Genomic DNA, 20,729 nt, shown 5'->3' on the forward strand with positions numbered 1-20,729 from the left:
TAAAACTGATTTGTGAAGCATTGAATGTACAACAAAAACTACATTGTGCCTACTGACCAGAGGCTTCTGGTATGGTGGAACAAATGAATGGTACTATCAAAAACATGATAGGGAAAATGTGTTTAGCCACAGGTATGAAATGGCCTGATGTCTTGCCTCTGGTACTCATGACTATTAGATCAATTCCAGATAGAACTACAGGGTTAAGCCCCCATGAAATCATCATGGGACGAGCCATGCAGCACATGTTTATACCAGTCAACAAGCTGATGGCTATAACTGATGACATGGTGTTGGAATACTGTAAAAGCCTGGCTGACGCAGTTCATTCTGTGTTTCATCAGGTTGGAGCAGATGCCACTACCCTTGAAAAGAAGCCAGCCCATGATCTAAGCCCAGGGGACTGGGTGAGAATAAAAGTACACAGAAGAAGAAACTGTTTGGTCCCGAGGTGAGGAAAACCAAGACAAGTCATCTTGACCATAACAACAGCTGTAAAGTGTGCTGGATTAAAAAACTGGATCCATGCAAGCCATACATTGAGAATGCAAAATCCAGTGGACAGCACAGAAAAGGAGTACGTTGATGAATCAGAATCCAGTACTGAGTCAGATGACGAAGAGCCAAAAACAAAAGAAAATCCTGAAATGGGGGAAGCAGAACAAAGTCTAACACATGTTCCAAGAAGTATTTCCCTGAGAAGAAGGTTACAGATTTCTGATACCAGTTCAGACTCAGAGACTGAACAAGGAGCGAAGTGTTTAAAGGAAAACGAGAGAAAACCAAAGAAAAAGACAGTGAAGAGACAATAAAAGAGATTCATGAGAAGCAAGTGCCAGATGAAAGATTGAGAGAAATTCACCCTGAAACAACACGTTTAGATGGACAGGTACCAGATACAGAGAGAGAGGGAAAGATTATTGCGGAAGACCCCCGAGGAGGTGTAGGGAACGCCAACATCCAGTTAGAAACAGGGACAAGTAGTCAGCAGGAAGATTGCGTGACGGAGATTCGAGGAGGGACAGAAGTAGGGAAAACTAAAGAAGTGGTGGAAAAGGAAACTGTTGAAAGTAAAAAGCAAGTTGAAACCGAGTCAGAAGAAAGCGAAGATGAAATACCTGAAGGTCGAGTTCTAAGAAAAAGAGCTTGGAGAACTGAAAAGAATGATAAAGGAAGTAGATTGAAAAGAGCAGCAAAAGATGATGTTTGGCTGAATAAAATAAAAAGGTTGAGATACCGACTGACACGAGTAAGTTCACCAAGAGCTGAACAGGTGAATGAAGTGACAAGTCAGGTGAAATCAAAAAACGAAGTAACCACTGAAATTAAAGAGAGCAAAAGAACCAGAAAACCTAACCAGAAGTATAAATCACCAGAATGGACGTATGTGGCCCTGCCTGAAGAAAAAGAAGAGGCGGATAGCCAAGGAAATCCAGAGGTGGTTGTACCAGAAGTGGTTGAGGAAGACGAAGAATCGGAAATCCTGAGAGTTATCTTGTCCGATATTGGAGAAGAAGCGGATGTTCAGGACATTATGTATACCGATCACGAAGGAAAAGTGAAAAATGATGAAATGCCAAACTGAATGAGACAAGAAAACAACTGATAGAAAGACAATAAAATACCGAAAAAGACAAAAAACTGGTAGAACCAGGTAGGTGCTTAGAGGCTTGGGTTAGAAAACTAGTTGTGAAGAAGAAGAGGCTAAATCAAAAGACACAGTCCATTTTAGCAAAGATGGCAAACATAGATAGTAGAAAAGATAGATGTAAATTTTTGAAGAGATGGTGTAAAATGTGTTGTTGTTGTACAGGATTATTAATGCTTCTATGGAGTGTACTTGCTCTCCTGATCTCATTTAAAGTTACTATAGATACATTAGAAGGACATAGTGAAAACATAACTAATATAGGGAAGATTCAAAAAGTAGTTCCGACTAGAATAGATAACTATTTACATAAAGACAGGTCTATAACTAATGTTTCTAATAATGTGTTTTCGAAATTGTTGTATGAATATGTAAAAACAATGGATGTAAGGGACTGCTACGTCTGTATGCAGTTACCTCCTTCTCTATTGGATGGAGTGACTTATCACCATCTTCCAGTAACTTATGGAATAACATGTAGTGTAATAGCTAGTTTGTTTTATCAGACAGGAAAATTAGAATATTATTTTTCAGATGTAGATACTATGGGGCAGATTTATGAGCCCCTTGCGGCACTTTTGCGTCACTTTTCCCATGTTAAAAGTGACGCAAAAGTGGCGCAAGGGGCTAATAAATCTGCCCCTATATTTTCACAAGTACCGTCAATTAACAAGTTAAATAAGGTAAAACCTGCAAAGGTGTTAGGTGAATTTTTCCTAGAAACTAAATAACTAACATTAGAATACATATTTAAAAATAATTTGACTTGCAGTTTAAAGAAAGAGAAGAAGACATTTTTAGATATGGTTGAAGAAAGGAGACTGAAAATGCAAAGAAAGGCTTCAGAAGGAAAGATGGAGAAAACTGTATGGGATGAAGAGATGGAAAAACACTTGAAAGGGGAAACGAGTCCAACTATGGCTTTAGATTGGCCTCAGAAAGGAAAATTGTGTATCAGAAGGAATCAAACTGCACATGATAATTATTTTGTAGGGAATAGCGAGTGCCATGATACATACCGAATCATGGGTGGATGGGGATTTAAAGGTGGAAAAGATCCAGTTTTTCCTGGACTATATTTTATTTGTGGGAACAGGGCATATTATCGTTTTCCAGACCATTGGTATGGCACATGTTATGTAGGCCTGGTTTTTCCAAAGATTTTTCACATGGATAGAGGAGAAGATGGTGTACATAACTTAGGTAGTAATTTAGTACGTAGTAAGAGAGAATCTTGAGCAGAAATTGTAGGTGATATTTTTGGAGCATTGATACCGGCAGTAGGAATATCTCTGAATGCAAACAAAATTAGAAGACTTTCAACAGTAGTGGATTGCTTGTCAACAAGCACAGCTGGAGGATTTTTATTGGTAAACACTGAAATGGTTGCCATGCGTGCTATGGTAATGCAAAATCGACTTGCCCTTGATATATTATTGGCAAAAGAGGGTGGAGTCTGTGGAATGCTGAAAGTTCAACATTGTTGTACTTACATTCCTGATGAAAGTAAATATTTGAAAATCTATATTAAAAATATTACAGAATTGCATGACGAAATTGCACCACTGGAGGTTGAAGGTGTATGGGAAAAGATTGGAAGAAAGGTATCAGCTATTAAAAATTTCTTAGTGAATTTAGGTAGTACCTTTTTAGGTAAGATATTATTTCCATTAACATGTGTGATTTTTATAGTATTATTGTTAAGATCAGGGTGTATTTGTTGTAAAAAGAATAAAAACCAGAAAAAGTCAAAAATAGAACATTTAAGGAGAAAAGACATAAAACAAGAAAGAGTATTTGATGAGATAGAATTGGAGGAAATTAAGGAGAGTATGTATAAATCAGCAAAAAGAGAAGAGACAGGGGAAACTGAATTATGAATAAAAACAAGAAATCACTTTGAAATTCCGTAAAAGGGATACAAAATGTTGATGGTGTGGTGATATAATCACCAAAGGGGGGATTGCTGGAGCGGGTAGTACAAAATTTTGTATACCCCCCCATTTCTGCATGTTTATATTAATCCGAATTATCTATTAATTGTAATATTATTAATCTGTTTGAAGTGATAACCCACCAATTATATTAACGAAAGAATTATACGTGGGATTTGCATTTGCATGGCGAAACTAACTGTATACTAATATATGTACGCATACTAATGGAAGAAAATTAGAATATTGCATGATATATGTTGCTTTTGTGACGTAATTGTAAGTTGCACCAGATGACATCACTGGGTGAATATAAACGCTTTGAATGTTGCTATCATGCTAGTTAATTACTCACACATAGGGGAATTAATGATGGTTTAACATTTTATTAGCCATTTCAATGTTTTAATTACGTTTTATGTTTGTTTTGCTTAAGTTGACCATTTGGGCCTAAAAAAAAGATGGCTGACTGAGACACACGACGTGACTACTACCGTTTCACGAGGTTTCAGGTGAAGTGCGCCTGCGCCACCACCAGCAACAGTGGCCTCGTCCTGACCCCAGGCAAGATGTACCCGTCAAGGACACACTGGGAGAATCACCAAATTCATGAAACAAAGGACTGTCTTTAAAACCGGAACCAGCAAGTGTGATGACTTAACTTAACGGAGTATGTGAGAACTTTGCCGAATGACCCCAAACCAGCCATTCAGGACTGCCTAAAACTGTTTTTTGTTACATTTTGACATTAGTTTCATTATAAAACTTTTGAGCGAACTTTCCTTTTTCCTGACGTTATGCTGACGGAGAGGACGGTGACACTGCTGGACAGCTGTTATCCTGAATCTTTGAAAGACTGATTTGCTGCCTGACTTTTATGATTTAAAGACTTTACTACGACTTGATTGACTTAGAGGACGTCTAATAGCCAGATTAGGCAAATATGATGTTCGGTGATTTGGTTTATGACTTATTGAAATTGATTAGATAAACAAAATTATTATTCTAACGAACAAAAGTGTCGGGTGATTTATTTAGAGAAATTAGAATAAGATTAAATGTAGATTAAAAGAATTGTGTCACCAAATATCCAAAATCAACTAACTGATTCATCGATTAAATGAAGGGAATATCTTGAGGTTCAGAGTTTAATAAAGGTACTTAATGTAGGTCCAGGTAAATTGGGTTCCTTAGTTGAAAAGGTATTCCTTTCATGTCAGCGTTTGGACAATTTATCTCTCCTGTGAGAACGGATCAATGAAGTGTGAGTGTTGGTGTTATGGGCCCCACCAATGAATGTATTGAGTGAATGTGCTAGTTTAATATTTGATCTGTGACGAAGGGAGGATTTAAATTTCCACGCTGCAACAGTTGCAGCGCGGCATGCCATGCTTTATCACTGAGCAACAAATGTAAAGCCCAGCTCATATGTACAGCCGCCCACCCCTGCATTTCTCTCATTACCAGCCCACAACCCCCCATTTCTCTCATCAGTCAGTGGTGAGAATAAAATAGTGGTGGCTCGCCTGGATGCTGTGAACTTAAATGCATGAAGTCTGCCCTCCGTGTGACAGTGCCTCTGCTAAGAGCCGTCTCGCTTCTTTCGCTACTACTTGTTTTGTGTCGCTGCCGCTGTATTAGGTTTGCGAGCCCTCAACCATGATTACGCAGTTTGCAATCCCTTAACCAAGAGGGCGCATCCTAAACAGATTATCTTCGGCGTTGAAAGTACCTTAACTAAAATGGCACCCTTAGGGTGACAAAGTAAGGGTGCTGCGCTGGTCAAAATAATCCAGTTTTTGCCTTCCTTCTGCCTCCGGTGCTGGCTGAGCTGCTGGAGGCCCTGGAAGACAGCAACGAGACCATGGGGTCCACACTGCTGCAGCAGCAGTAGTAGGTGAAACTGGGCCTGGCAAAGCTGGAGCAGGCATGGCCTTGGAGCTCCATTTGTTCAGGTAGGACCGGGTGGTGGGCTGACTAGGCAGGTACAGCATCACAAGTTCGGTAGGAGTGCTTTTTAATACAATACATGCTGAACACCTGAAACTGTTATCTGCAACTTTGCAAGGCATACAAAATGTTTCTGGAGCGTGCTTTGGGTATAGTTATACTTCTGATTTGTGAGGCTAGACTATTGTTTTTTCAGAGCGCAGTGCAGACTTATTTCTTCTTCGTGGTGCTTCAGTGAATGTATGGGTCAGGTGTTTGGTGAGAGAATAAGGACTTTCACCTAGCCCATCAACTAAAGCAGTATATTAAACATTCTGGGGCCGTACTGCAGATGAGTGCGCCAGCGCTAATTGTCGCTGTGCGCCAGAGTATGTCTGTGCTTATGTGCATTTGCGTCTGTGCGCTAATACAATATGCACACAGACGCAAACGCTTATAAACACAGAGTTCAAAGTCTTCACCAACATCACGGCGCATTACAGACTGATCCTTTGTAATGCCGTTGGGCGCACAATCTGGCGCACAGTGACAATTAGCACTGGCGCAGTCATCTGTAATACGGCCCCAGATTATGATATCTTCTGTTTGGTCTTCCAATCAAGTAAGCAACAGAGATACTGGGAAGCTGCTGCTGTGAAGCCTCACTCGGAAATGTTGCAGTCCTCAGAACAAAAAGACGGCAATGCTGCCCCTGCTGTGCAAGTTGTGCCATCCCTTCCTTGCCCTCACACGGTTACAAGTTGCAAGGCTCCAGAAACATGTAGAATGCCCTTTGTGTTCATGTCATGCACCAGAGAGTTTACAAATAGGCCTATATTTGGCAGTCTCAATGCCAGAGAGTGGCATAATTGTGTTCATCAACAGGGCATTGTCAACGTGTCCTTGCAACGTGCAGAACATCACATGCAAGTGCTATAAATGGGACCAGTCATCAGACTTTTACTTCATCAGTCATAATTAGTAATTGTCTCTTGTAAGGTTTGATGGAACACAGTATTTAAGATTTTAATGGGTTAAACCAGCGTCCAAGTGTAATACTGTGTTGGAAGACTGCAGATTAGGCAGGCATCCAAGCAGCTGACAATGAAGCTTAGTTTCGGGGTAAGGGCACAAAACCACCACCAACTTCTGAATTGTAAATGGGATTTTATGTTTATTGAGATCTGGGCCACCATGTAGTCTGATATATCATCCAGTCTTGACCAAATATCCAATAAAGTACAAAGCTTTCCTTTTTATAAACATTTTCCTTATGTGTCCATCTTTTTCTTTCCATTCCAACCATCTGTAACTTTCCTACCCATGCATCACCTACCATCTTTTCATTCAACTGATCACCCAGATATCCATGCATGTGCAGCCATCCATCCATTCAAGCATTCATACAAATAGTTATCATTCCACCAACCCATCCATCCTAACTGCACCTCTGCTTCTGAAATGCTCACATTATCTGGATGGTAGTCACATAATTCCACTATACACCACATACACCGACTCTACTCTATAACACATAAATACTTACATTTACAACGCCAATAGCTTTAACTCTCGTTTTCTAACTGATCACTCCACTGCAAACAAAAACAAGCATTAGCAATGCAATAGGTCTCGCATTCGAGAGAGTTTATGCTATCGGCATTGTAAATGACAATGCCTTTTATTTATCTGTTTTGTAATTACCACATAATTAAAAAACATTGTCATTTACAATGCTAATAGCTCAAACTCTTGTAAATACGAGACCTATTTCCTTGCAAAGAAGCAGCCGCCATTGTCCCGGGCTGCTTGGAAAGTGAAAGCACGAATGGCGTGCTGAATGTTGCAGAAAAGCCTGTTCTGCCTGCAGTAAGAGAAACTCATTTGAAAACCTTTAGATTAGCTTGTGCTGTGCAGCATGAGGCATAAGCATGCACCAGGTTCTGTGAGTGAAAACCAACCAATTGGGAAACCAGCATTATAGTGTGCTGTGCAGCGTGAGACACAAGTGTGCACAAGGACCTGTGCCTTAAAAACAGTATTATGGAAAACCAGCATTAGAGTGTGCTGTGCCACATGAGACACGAGCGTGCACCAGGGTCCATATATGAAAACTATCATTAGTGTGTGCTTTACAGAGTGAGGCATGAGAGTGCACCAGGATCCGTGTGCAAAAACCAGCCGTGTGGGAAACCTGCATTAGAGTGTGCTGTGCAGCATGAAGCATGAGCGTGCACCAGGGTCCGTGCACAAAAACCAGCTGTGTGGGAAACCAGCATTAGAGTTTGCTGTGCAGTGTGAGGCATGAGCGTGCACCAGTATCCGTGTGCGAAAAACAGTAATGTGGGAAACTAGCATTAGAGTTTGCTGTGCAGCACGAGACATGAGCGTTCAGCAGGACCCGTGCATTAAAACCAGCCCTGTGAAAAACCAGCATTAGTGTGTGCTGTGCAACATGAGACAAGAGCATGCACCAGGATCTGTGCGCGAAAGCCAGCCATGTGAGAAACCAGCATTAGAATGTGCTGTGATGCGTGAGACACAAGGATGCACCAGGATCCATGTGTGGAAACCAGCATCAAAATGTGTGCAGCGCTACGTGAGACACGAGCATGCACCAGGATAAGTGCATGAAAAACACCCCTGTGGAAAACCAGCATTAGTGTGTACTGTGCAGCATGAGACATGAGCTTGCACCAGAATCTGTGCATAAAAACCAGACATGTGCAAAAATAGCATTAGAGTGTGCTGTGCAGCAGGCGACACAAGCGCGCACCAGGATTTGTGTAGGAAAACCTGCCCTGCTATGTGGAAAACCACCATTAGAGTGTGTTGTGCAGTGAGTGACATGAGCGTGAATCAGAATTCCTGTACCAAAACCTGCCACTTAAGAAGCTGGCACCAGAATGTATGCCGTGAGCCACCAGCATACACCAGGATCCGTGTACGAACAAAGGCAGTAAGGGAGTTAGTCCCAGAATGTGTGCTGTGTAGCCTGAGACACGAACGTGCACCAGTATCTGCCTACGAAAACCAGCAATGTGAGAAACGAACATCAGAATGTGTGCTACCAGTGTGCACCAGGAGCCATGTATGACAAGCATTTGCAATGCAATAGGTGTCGCATTTGCCAGAGTTTAAGCTATTGGCATTGTAAATGACAATGACTTTTATTTATCTGTTTTGCTAATTAACACATAAGTAAAAGGCATTGTCATTTACAATGCCAATAGTTCAAACTCTTGTAAATGTGAGACCTATTCAAAGAAGCGGCCGCCGCTATTCCTGGCTGCTCAGAAAGTGAAACTACGCATGGCGCACTGAATGTTGCAGTAAAGCATGTTGTGCCTGCAGTAGAAGAAACTCAATAAAGAAAATAGTGCTTACAGACTAAAAAAGACGTACCGTGTAACAACTGAAGGAAAAGGGCCAGTCCTCATGGGAGGTTACAAATGAAGACAAGGCGGTACTAAGGAGGAACTTACAAGCCTATTAACGAATCAGAAGCCAGCATTTACGAAGGACAATGACACAAGCCAATGGCAAATATGGGAGGAGAGTGTACGGGGCTTTTATTCCATGCTTCAATAGATCATGCCACAGAGTAGCGCATGCGCTGCCCAGGCTCGAACTAGAAAATAAGTAAAAAACATTGTCATTTACATCGCCAATATGCTCTAACTTTCACAAAAATATGAGACAGATTGCGTTGCCAATGCTTGTTTAATTGGCATGGACACAAAAAGATAGGGCAGCTGGTAAAATGCCAAGTATGTTATATGAGTCAAACTAAACATGCACTGTTATTCAACTTATTGTGCAAGTTATATGTTTGTCATTAACACCTTATAACATATTCATTATATGAAAATCAAAACACTTTCTTTCCCCATTCTAATACTTTGCTTTTTTCATTGCCTTTTTTTTTACCTTTACCCTTTAATCTTTCGCTCGTTTTGATATTATTTTTTCCTTATTTGTACCCCCTGTTGTTTATATTCTCTACCTCTCATGTTATTTCGTTACGATTCGATATGCTTCATGTTAGAATCCGGGGTCTCTGGTTGGCGCAGGTATGCACTTGCGACAAGCAGGACCCTTTCCTCTAAGTCAGGGCAAAGGATTACTGTAAGAAAAGAACCCCTGCTCACCCTCTAGGTAACGTGGCGCGAGCAGTCAGGCTAGATTCCAGAGAGCATTAGGTTAAGCATTCAAGGCGTCCCACAATAACCACCAACCCACCACACAGAGACACAAGGCTGTATTTTGTAAAAATAAAGTTCTTTATATATATACTTCTTCAAGCAGGCTTCAAAATACAGGGTTTCACTTCTTAAGAGGGTTCCAGTTACTTGTACTCAATATTCCATGAGGCCACAGTTCTTAAAAGGCAATTTGAGGTCAATATTCACTTTCTTGAGGTCTGTGCACGTCGGAGTGTCTTTCGTACGGTTCGTACGGGTGTTGGTATGCGTCGTACCACTCTTTGTACGGGCTGTACAGTCTTTTGCGATTGCTCACGCTTCCCGCATGAATCGGCGTATGCTGTACGGACCGTACCGGCGAAGGTACGTGCCGAACAGAGGTCAGTACGCTTCGTACACCCAAGGCTGCTTCCTCTGCAGTGTCTCACACTTCTTGCTGGGGTCAGCGTACGGGACAGCCAGTCCGGGCCGCCCAGGTGAAAGTACGCGCCGTACAGATGTCCGTACGCTCCGTACCCTCAGGGCCGCTTCCCCTGCAGTTGCTCACGCTTCTCGCTGGGGTCAGTGTATGGTCCGGGCCGCACAGGGGAAGTACGCGCCGTACAAGTGGAAGTACGCGTCGTACAGGGGCACACAGTACCTTAGTCTTTTGTAGGAAGGTCGCGGCGGCCTCAGAAGTCCGTAGAGGGGCGTCCCACGTCGCGTTGTAGTCCCGCTTGGGCAGTGGACGGCGATGCTTCATGGGGCGCTTCCGGACGTCGCAGCACACCTCGGGGGTCAGAAGCAGGAGGGGCAGTTCGCGGGTGATTTCTCAGCACGCAGCGCTGTCGCGTCGACCAGGATCGGCGCACCAGGGCACCGTCGGTCCTCACAGTGATCTCCATGGCCAGGGGTCGCAGAGGCTCGGCGCTTGGACGTCGGTAGTCTCTTCTTCGCCTTGCGAGCTACGGCTCGAGGGGGCAGCTGTTTACTTTGTTTCAGCCAGGCAGGGCAGGCCTTCACGGTGCTCACAGCAGCACAGGCGGGCAGAAGTCGCGTTGCTCAGCGAGATGGGGGCACACAGGTTCTCTGGGGTCAGCGACAGCAATCCACCCACAGCAGCTTCCTTCTCTTCCAGGGAGGGGTAGCGCCCACTGTTCCTGGGGCGCAGTTCAGGGGGCAAGTTCACAAGCAAGCCCTTGGAGATTGTTTTTAAAGCACAAGTTGAATTCAAAGTCTTTCTCAGTCTTTTCCTCCTCTCCTTCAGCAGCAAGGCACCCACCACAGGCCAGTCTCTCAGGCTTAGAGACAGTACTCCTCCATGCAGCTTTCCCAGGTCCTTCTCTTCGGGCAGAGGTTCTTCTTGGCATAAACAGGATCTGATTTCTTAGGAGCAGGGCTCCTTCTTTTATACACAGTTTCTTTTGTTCTTTGTCGCCAGGGGGCCTGTGCCTGGCCCAGTCCGGATCTGGAGCACTTTGTTGTGGTGACTCTGTACTTTCCTTTCAGCGCAGAGGGCAGAGACATCAGCCGCTCCACAGGGGGTGGAGCCAGCATTGTGATGGCAGAGCACAGGTCTATTCAGAGTCAAGGTGTACTCCTCCCACCCATCCTGGTGTAAACTATCTACCCACCACCTGGCAGCCAGCCTGTCTCCTGGAATTCCCCAGCCCTGCCCCTCACTGAAACTAGGCAGCACACACACACACAGCAGAGGCAGACTGAAATGGCTAAGCAAGTAAATACTAACTTTCTAAAGTAGTATTTACAAACACAGGATATTAAAATAAACTTTCCTAAAAGAAGTATTTTATTATTCTGAGTTCAGGCATACTAAACATGACTTTCTACCATGCTCTCTGAGTCCGCTGGGATTATAGCGTGTAATAATTCCAGCAGCCCATTCTGGCCTATGGAGAGCAGGTAGCCTTCAATAGTGAAAAACGAAAATGGCTGTAATTCACTATTAGGACATGCCACACACACCAGGGCATGTCCTACCTTATGCCTACAATGCACCCTGCCCTTGGGCCTACCAGAGGGGTGACTAATATGTAGTTAAGGGAAGGTTTAGGGACTGGCAAGTAGGTGCACTTGCGCAATCAGCGCGACAGTACCAGACTGCACGCAGGTTCTGCAATGGCAGACCCTAGACACATTTTACTAGGCCGCTTCTGTGGGTGGCACAACCAGTGCTGCAAGCCCACCAGCAGCATTTGCATTTACAAGCCCTGGCACTCCTGGTGCACTTTACTAGGGGCTGATAGTAAACCAAATAAGCCAAACATGGAAACCAATCAATATCAGCATTTTACCATAGGGAGAGCATATGCACCTTAGCACTGATCAGCAGTGGTAAGGTGCCCAGAGTCATAAAACAGCCAACAACAGGTCAGAAAAAATACAGGAGGAAGGCAAAAAAGTTTAGGGATGACCCTCCAAAAAGGGCCAAGTCCAACACTTCAGAAATAGTTTCTTTGCTTTCACAATGTTTATTCACTTAATTCCTATTTCCATTACGATTCATTTTCTCCATTTATTTCTGTCTGTCTCTCTTCGTGAAAAAGTTTCAGGTGATTTATCGCCTGAGCCGAGTTTGGCATCCCGTTGAATCGTGTATCCCCTAACTCAGCCCGAGCAGTGATCAGCTGCTTCTGTCTGAACCTGTCTGGGCTGAGTTTCTTTTCCGAAAAGTCCCGAAGTGCAAGGGATACATGATACCGTGGGCATACCAGATATTACACAACACCGGCACTGCTGAGGCGCCGCCCCAGCTTAGAAAAATGCGTGCAATGGGCTAATAAACGCCCAACAGGTAGCCGCCCGCAATTTGGTTTTTTCTCGCACAAATGGGAAAAATTTGCCCATGTGAGCTGTAAATAGCCCAATCTGGCAACACTGGTGCGTGTCAATAAAGATCATATTCGCTTGCAATTTTACCGGTGTGAGCGTGTACACGCTCCAAGATATCCAACATCAGCAGCTTTCAGCATCCACCGTCAATCAATCAATCAATCAAAGACATTTATAGAGCGCACTACCTACCCGTAGGGTCTCAAGGCGCTGGGGGGGGGGGGGGTGCCGCTACTGCTCGAACAGCCAGGTCTTGAGCTTCTTCCTGAAGGAGAGGTGGTCTTGGGTCAGGCGCAGGTCGGCCGGGAGGGAGTTCCAGGTCTTGGCGGCCAGGTAGGAGAAGGACCTTCCTCCTGTAGTGGCTCTGCGGATGCGTGGGACGGTGGCGAGGGCGTGGCTGGCAGATCGGAGGTGGCGTTTGGGAGCGTAGAAGTTGATGCGGTTGTTGAGGTAGCTCGGGCCTTGATCGTGGAGAGCTTTGTGTGCGTGGGTAAGGAGGCGGAAGGTGATTCTCTTGTTGACCGGGAGCCAGTGCAGGTCTCTTAGGTGTCCGGAGATGTGGCTGTGTCGTGGGATGTCGAGGATGAGTCTGGCTGAGGCATTCTGGATGCGCTGGAGTCTCTTCTGGATCTTGGCGGTGGTTCCGGCGTAGAGTGCGTTGCCGTAGTCCAGTCGGCTGGTGACGAGGGCCTGGGTGACAGTCTTCCTGGTCTCTGTGGGGATCCACCAGAAGATCTTCCGAAGCATGCGCAGGATGTTGAAGCACGACGAGGAGACGGCGTTGACTTGCCTGGTCATGGAGAGGGAGGAGTCCAGGATGAAACCCAGGTTGCGTGCGTGGTCCGTCGGTTTGGGTGCGGTGCCCAGGGCGGGGGGCCACCAGGAGTCGTCCCAGGCGGAGGGCGAGGAGCCCAGGATGAGGACCTCCGTCTTATCTGAGTTCAGTTTCAGGCGGCTCGTCGTCATCCACTCGGCTACCTCTCTCATCCCTTCGTGCAGGTTGGCTCTGGCGGCGGCGGGGTCGTTGGTCAGGGAGAGGATCAGCTGGGTGTCGTCGGCGTAGGAGATTATGTTGAGGTTGTGTTGGCGTGCGATGGCCGCGAGGGGGCTCATGTAGACGTTGAAGAGAGTAGGGCTCAGCGAGGATCCTTGAGGGACGCCGCAGATGACTTCGGTGGCCTCTGACTTGTACGGTGGTAGGCGGACTCTTTGTGTTCTTCCGTCGAGGAAGGAGACGATCCATTCCAGTGCCTTCTCCTGGATTCCGACGTTGCTGAGGCGCTGCACTAGGGTGCGGTGGCAGACAGTGTCGAAAGCCGCGGAGAGGTCTAGGAGGATGAGGGCCGCTGTTTCTCCGTTGTCCATCAGGGCTCGGATGTCGTCAGTGGCGGCGATGAGGGCGGTCTCGGTGCTGTGGTTGGCACGGAATCCGGACTGCGATGGGTCGAGGGATCCGTTCGTCTCGAGGAAGGCGGCCAGCTGTTTGTTGACGGTCTTTTCGATGACTTTGGCTGGAAACGGAAGTAGAGAGATGGGGCGGTAATTCTTGAGTTCGGTGGGGTCTGCTGTAGGTTTCTTGAGTAGAGCGCTGAGTTCGGCGTGCTTCCAGCTCTCGGGGAAGGTGGCGGTGTCGAATGAGGTGTTGATGATGTCCCGCAGGTGGGGTGCGATGACAGCGTCGGCTTTGTTGAAGACGTGGTGAGGGCAGGGGTCGGTCGGAGATCCGGAGTGGACGGAGTTCATCATGTGGACGGTGTCTTCGGTGTTGACCGGGGTCCAGGCGCGGAGGGTGGTGGTGGGTGGCGTTGCTGCGGTCGTGGCGTGCGTCGGTTGAGTGCTGAAGCTGTTGTGTATGTCTGCGATCTTGTTGTGGAAGTAGGAGGCGAGGGAGTTGCAGAGGTCTTGCGATGGGGTGATGTCGTTGTTTCCGGCGTTGGGGTTGGAGAGCTCTTTCACGATGTTGAAGAGTTCCTTGCAGTTGTGTGCGTTGTTGTCCAGTCGGTTCTTGAATGCAGTTTTCTTGGCGGTGCGGATCAATTGGTGGTGTTTCCGGGTGGCGAGCTTGAGGGTGGTCCTGTTGTCCGGCGTGGGTTCCTTTCTCCAGGCTTTCTCGAGGGCTCGGCAGTTCTTCTTGGAGCTCTTGAGTTCGTCGGTGAACCATGGGGCTCTCTTATTGCCGGGTCTGCTGGGCCAGGTGCTCCAAGCTGATGTCTCTCACCAAAAGCACGAGGCCAAAGAATACTCGGCACGTCGACAGGTGAAGGTGTGGCCGCAGACCCACAGCTACAAAGTATGTCACATACTATAAATGCACTGTGAAATGGAACAATAAAGTACAACCCTTAATGGAACAAGTGTGATGTGTGTATTGATTTTTAGAGCCTGAAGGGTCTGTGGTATTTCGCTGATACCATAGTGCTTTCAAGCCCTATACTTACACTGTTTCATATATTTCAAAATAACACTTGGTTACCGTATAGTCTAATACAACATGAAGTCTTTCAGTGCTTCCAGAGGGGGTTCAGCCCCTAAAACCACAAAGAGCTTTTCTTTGGACCTATTCTTAAGGCAGAGGCGGATGGGCTTTAGAGAGTGGGAGGTGCCTGCTGGTCTGCCCTGGGTGGCGCACGGCTTATCAATCAGGAGGGGTGCAATTATATTTCACTTGCCCCTTCTAAGCCCTGCCCACCCCTCGTTCTTTACACTGTTAGCTCCCAGGGCTCCAAAGGACAGTTTGGTGGCAGAACCACTATATTTGTAAAGCTGTTATTACAGGAGATGTGGTTACCTGTAGAAAATAAAATATCAGCCGTTTGCGCTTTTAGAACAACGCCAGGACCAAGGCAGGGGGAAGAAGTGGGGACGCAGATGTGGTAGAGAGGGGGAAGTGCCTGTTAGAGAAGGCATGGCTTATTGAGCAAGAAGAATGTGATTATCAGGGAAACTAATATGCCATCTGTCCTGGGCAAGAACCTGGGCACTGCTTGGCTATGCACTCTCAAGAACTGCCACCTCTCTCCAGAGAGCGGGAGTTAAATTCTGCCTCATAATCAGTCTGTCAGAGCACCTGGAGGAGTGGGAGGGGCTGCAATGCCTCTTTCCTTCTTAGGAAGAAGACGTCAACAAGCCCAAACCAAACCAATATCCTAACAAAAGAAGCCAAATTACAGTGGCCATCGAAAAGTACAAAAAAGTTAAATAAAAACACACACACAAAGGAGCGGGAGTCAAAGCGCGGGAGGGAGGCACACTAACACAATTGTGGTATTAAGACAAGGTGGAAGGGAGGACTGCTATACTAAAATCTAAGCATCTATGGTATCAAAGCTAAACAAAGGCAGACAGTAACAGAGCGGTAAACCATTAACAAATAAAATAGTCCACCAAAGAACATATAAAGAACCACAGTGTAATGAGACAGTACTTAGTCCCTCCTGCATAGGAGGAACTGAAGATAACAAGCATTTGCAATGCAATAGGTCTCGCATTTGTGAGAGTTAAAGCTATTGGCATTGCAAATAACAATGCCTTTTATTTATCTGTTTTGATAATTAACACATAAATAAAAGGCATTGTCATTTACAATGCCAATAGCTTAAACTCTTGTATATGTGTGACCTATTTCACAAAAAAAATAAAATCAGCGGCCATTGTCCCGGGCTGCTTGGAAAGTGAAAGCGTCCATGGCGTGCTGAATGTTGCAGGAAAGCTTGGTGTGCCTGCATTAGGAGAAACTCATTAAAGAAAATAGTGCTTACAGACTAAATAAGAAATACCGTGTAACAACAGAAGTAAAAGGGCCAGTCCTCATGGGAGGCTACAAATGAAGACTATGCGGTACTAAGGAGGGACTAACAAGCCTAGCAACGAATCAGAAGCCAGCATTTACAAAGGACAACGACACAAGCCAATGAAAAATATGTGCGGAGAGTGGGCGGAGCTTCAAGTCCATACTCAAATACAGCAGGCGTTTCAGAGCAACACATGCGCTGCCCGGGCTTGACCTAAAAAAAAACATACGGTTGTGGAGCAGGCAATAATTTGTCAGGAAATGGAAAATAATCTGTAGAGGAATATGACAGGGGCCACATTGAAAACTTAACGATATACTTCTGTTGAACAACAGCATGTCAACGAACGTATGAGGCTATTTAAGAGATGTCTTAAAGTCTTACAGTTCACCTGTGAAACACCCAAAAATGTCAGAACATTCAACCATAGCTCACTGAAGTTGACACATATTCATAACATAAGAGAATAGCCATTTACACTAGAGAGGGCAGATTTTGAGTAGCCGAATCCATTTTATGATCTAAATTCCGATTTCAAATTTTCATAGTATTGGTGCGAGGCCTTGTATAAATCCATTTGGTCTCCTCGAAAATAATGTTATTAAAATTATGGTAACTGAAAGAGAACTTGTTCATATATCCTTCATTTTATTTTATTTTATTTGTGCTAGAACCAGCGATGTATATCGTCCAGCATTTACAGCCACGTGCCCTTTGTGTAAATAGGTACACAAATGTTGTACACGCCGTTTCGACATCGAGTTAAAGTACAGAAAAGCTCTCCAAAGAAAATAAATGGATTTCCTATATTCGATTTGCAATTGGTACGAAAAAAAAACACGCGAAACTATGTGGCAGAATATATCATGCAGCCATGAATCCGGCGTGGCGATGCTTTTTCAGAAAACGCTGGCACATAAATATGTGGATGTCTGCCTGTATTTGACTTTCAAGAACAGAAAATGAAAACAATATCGTGTCGTGATGGAGAACAGCTTCTCCGCCCTGCTCTGCTTGGTGCATGCCAGTGAAATATTTTTAAAGAACGCCTTATGCGTGAAAATGCTAATTCTTTCTGTTTACGTTTGCCTGTCAATTCACAGTGAATAAAAAGATCGCAAGCCGCTAAATGGGCACAGCCCTGGTATGCATCTAGAGACTGTGACTGTACTGTAATGAAACCTGTGACTCTTTTGTTCAGAGGGTAAGGAGGATGAATTAAAATGCTAATCCTCGGAGGTTCTTTTGTCTTTATTAAAGTGAGTGTCAAGCTCATCGCAGTCTTTTTTTCTATTCTGTTCTTTCCTTAAACTACTCTCGGCCCAGGACTACTGCCCTATGTAGTATCCTCCGACGTGGGGTAGCGGTATAGTCTACCCGCGTCGGAGGTGAGGTGCGAGCGCTGACGCATGATGTCAGGCGCTCAGTATAAATAAAGGGGCGTGGCCCGCTAACGGCAGTCGGGACCACGCTGGAAACTACACCGTGTGTCTGTGTAATTTAATGAGCGCTGTGGCGCGCTAGCCACGAGGCATCTGGCCTAGAGGCCATCACACTGGCGACGAGGGGCAGAAACGACCCCATGCTATGGTGCTGACAGCCATCTCTTTGTGCACTGTTACTCTGCCCTCGACCCTGGCTCCTTGCTGTCTCGCCTTGGTGCAGCTCACCTGCTATGTGCCCTAGGCAGGTTGCGAGACCCCATGCTCAGCCTCGTTCCTCGGGGGTGTACCTACTGATGGGTGTGTGCGTCATACGTGGCCGGCGGAACCTGCAGAGGTATGCGCCCGGCACCCTGGTGAGCGGAGGTCCCCACTGCGAGGCCTAACTCGGCCAGGCCACTGGAGAAGCCCTGAGTGTGTCCAAACTGACCTCAGCAAGGCGGCTGCCACTGTCCCAGGAAGGTAAGCAGCGCACGTGCTGCGGAGTGTCTTTGCGACTGCGCCAAGATGGCATCGATTCCCGCCATTGAGCCATTTGTGGTCGATGGAGCTACCTCCTCTCTTGCCCCACGATGGAGAGACTGGACCGATCGCCTCCAGATCTACTTCGAAGGGGCGGGCATAGCCCGAGAGCGGCGCAGGGCCCTACTCCTCCACCTGGGAGGCAAAGACATCCATCGCATTTACAAGACGTTGGTGGAGACTACACCTAAGACCTACGTCACGCTTCTCAATGCCCTGAATGCGCACTTCGAGCCGATGGCGAACAGGGACTACGAACGGTTCATATTTCGCCATGCCAAGCAGGAAGCAGAAGAATCGCTGGACGCATTCCATGGGCGCCTGAAGGAACTGGCCAATACGTGCGGCTTTCAAGATGAACAGGAGGAGATCCGAGGTCAGATTATACAAGGATGCTACTCGTCCAAACTCAGAGTCAACATTCTTCAGGAGGACGGGAAATCCCTGGCGGACATCCTCACTCTGGGACGGTCAAAAGAATTGTCGCAAGCCAGGGCGTCGCACATGGAGGCGGCGCTCCACCGCCCTGTCAAGACGGAGCAGGTCAACGCGGTGGACACGACCAACGTGATAAGGCCCAAGTCGCGCCAAAACGCAGGGAGAAAGCCGCAAGACAGGAGAAAGGGATGCGGATACTGCGGAGACACGCCCCATCGCCTGCAAGACTGCCCGGCAAGAGGGAAAAGATGCAGTGCATGCGGGTGGATGAACCATTTTGCGGCAGTCTGCCGGTCCACAAAGTCACGGAAGGAGGCAGCCCAGACGGTGGCGGAAGAGCGAGACGGAGAGGACATGGATGATGATGCAGAGGAATACCCGGTCCACTACGTGTTTGCGGTAGACCAACCACAACGGAAGAGACGACGACTCCCAAGGTGCCAAGTCAAGATCCACAACCAGGACGTCAGAGCCACCATAGACACGGGGGCGTCGATCGAGCTCATGGCAGCCAATGTGTATGAGCAACTGAATCCCAGCCCCCCACTGAGCGAAGCAAGAATCAGAGTATTCGCGTATGGGCAGAAGACGCCAATCCCGCTTTTGGGGTGTTTCAAGACGGAGATGAGCCACAATGACATCAAGAACCCGACCACAGTGTACGTGACCGCTGAGGGAAATGGGATGCTGATCAGTGGGCAGTCAGCGGAAGAGCTGAGGCTGATATTGTTCGCCCTGGCGGTGCAAGAGGAGGAGTTAGAGGCCATACTGGAGGATTTCGAAGACGTCTTCAAGGGTATCGGATGCCTCAAAGGTAAAGAAGTATCCCTCCACATCGACCAGTCGGTCCAACCGGTGGCGCTGAGGCACAGGCGCATTGCATTCCATTTGCGCAAGAAGGTGGAGGATGAGCTAGAGGCACTGGAGAGGCAAGGGATTATCGAGAAGGTCAGTGGACCCACCCCGTGGGTGTCCCCGATCGTAGTGGCGAGAAAACCTAAGCAGCCGGGGCAGGTCCACATCTGTGTGGACATGCGACTCCCCAATGCTGCGGTGAAGAGGGAGCATCACCTAACCCCCACCATTGACGACATTCTGGGAGAACTGAACGGTGCCAGATGGTTTTCGAAGATGGATCTTCGGTCCGGATATCACCAACTGCCGCTGCACCCGGACTCTCGCTACGTCACCACCTTCTCGACACACGTCGGCCTCAGGCGGTGCCGACGCCTCAATTTCGGAATCTCAAGCGCTGCGGAGGTGTTCCAAAACGCTATCCGAGAGGTCCTCAGCGGGCTACCAGGGGTCCTGAACGTAAGTGATGATCTCCTGGTGTACGCCTCGTCGATGGAAGATCACCATCGGAGACTGTGAGGGGTCCTCCAGAGGATCAAAGAATCCGGACTGACCCTACACAGGGAGAAGTGCCAATTCCTAAAGAAGAAGAAGATCAGTTTCTTTGGGTACACATTCTCCGACCAAGGAGTCGCCCCGGACCCGGACAAGGTCAAAGATGTGGCAGACGCTCCAGCACCTTCCAACATCTCGGAAATAAGGAGTTTCCTGGGGATGGTGAACTTCTGCGGGCGGTTCGTCCCGGACTTGTCGAACCTCACGAAGCCCCTCAGGGAACTGATAAAATCCACCACCCCGTGGCAATGGGGACCAGAACAGGAACAAGCCTTTAAGGACACCAAGGCGGCATTGTCGGCTAACACCACCCTGTCATACTTTAATCCGGCCCGGTCCACCAATGTTGCAGTGGATGCCATCCCATATGGGCTAGGGGCAGTGCTCGCGCAGCTGCAGGAGAATGGTGAGTGGGCCCCGATAGCCTATGCGAGCCGCTCTTTGACGGACACAGAACAGAGGTACTCGCAGATCGAGCGAGAAGCGATTGCCATCCATTGGGCCTGTCGACATTTTCACGTCTATGTGTACGATAATCCATTCACCGTGTCCACGGACCACAAACCCCTCATTCCCCT

At 46.9% G+C, this 20,729-nt stretch overlaps 1 long non-coding RNA gene across 1 annotated transcript in view; it reads left to right on the forward strand.

The window, feature by feature from the left end:
• Nucleotides 1-20,729, forward strand: part of LOC146870122 (uncharacterized) — a 365,571-nt gene that overhangs the window by 278,862 nt on the left and 65,980 nt on the right. The gene's annotated exons all lie outside the window — the stretch shown is intronic.

The sequence above is a fragment of the Triturus cristatus genome, chromosome 1_1 (genome assembly GCF_964204655.1).
Source record: "Triturus cristatus chromosome 1_1, aTriCri1.1, whole genome shotgun sequence".
NCBI classification, from domain to species: Eukaryota; Metazoa; Chordata; class Amphibia; order Caudata; family Salamandridae; genus Triturus; species Triturus cristatus.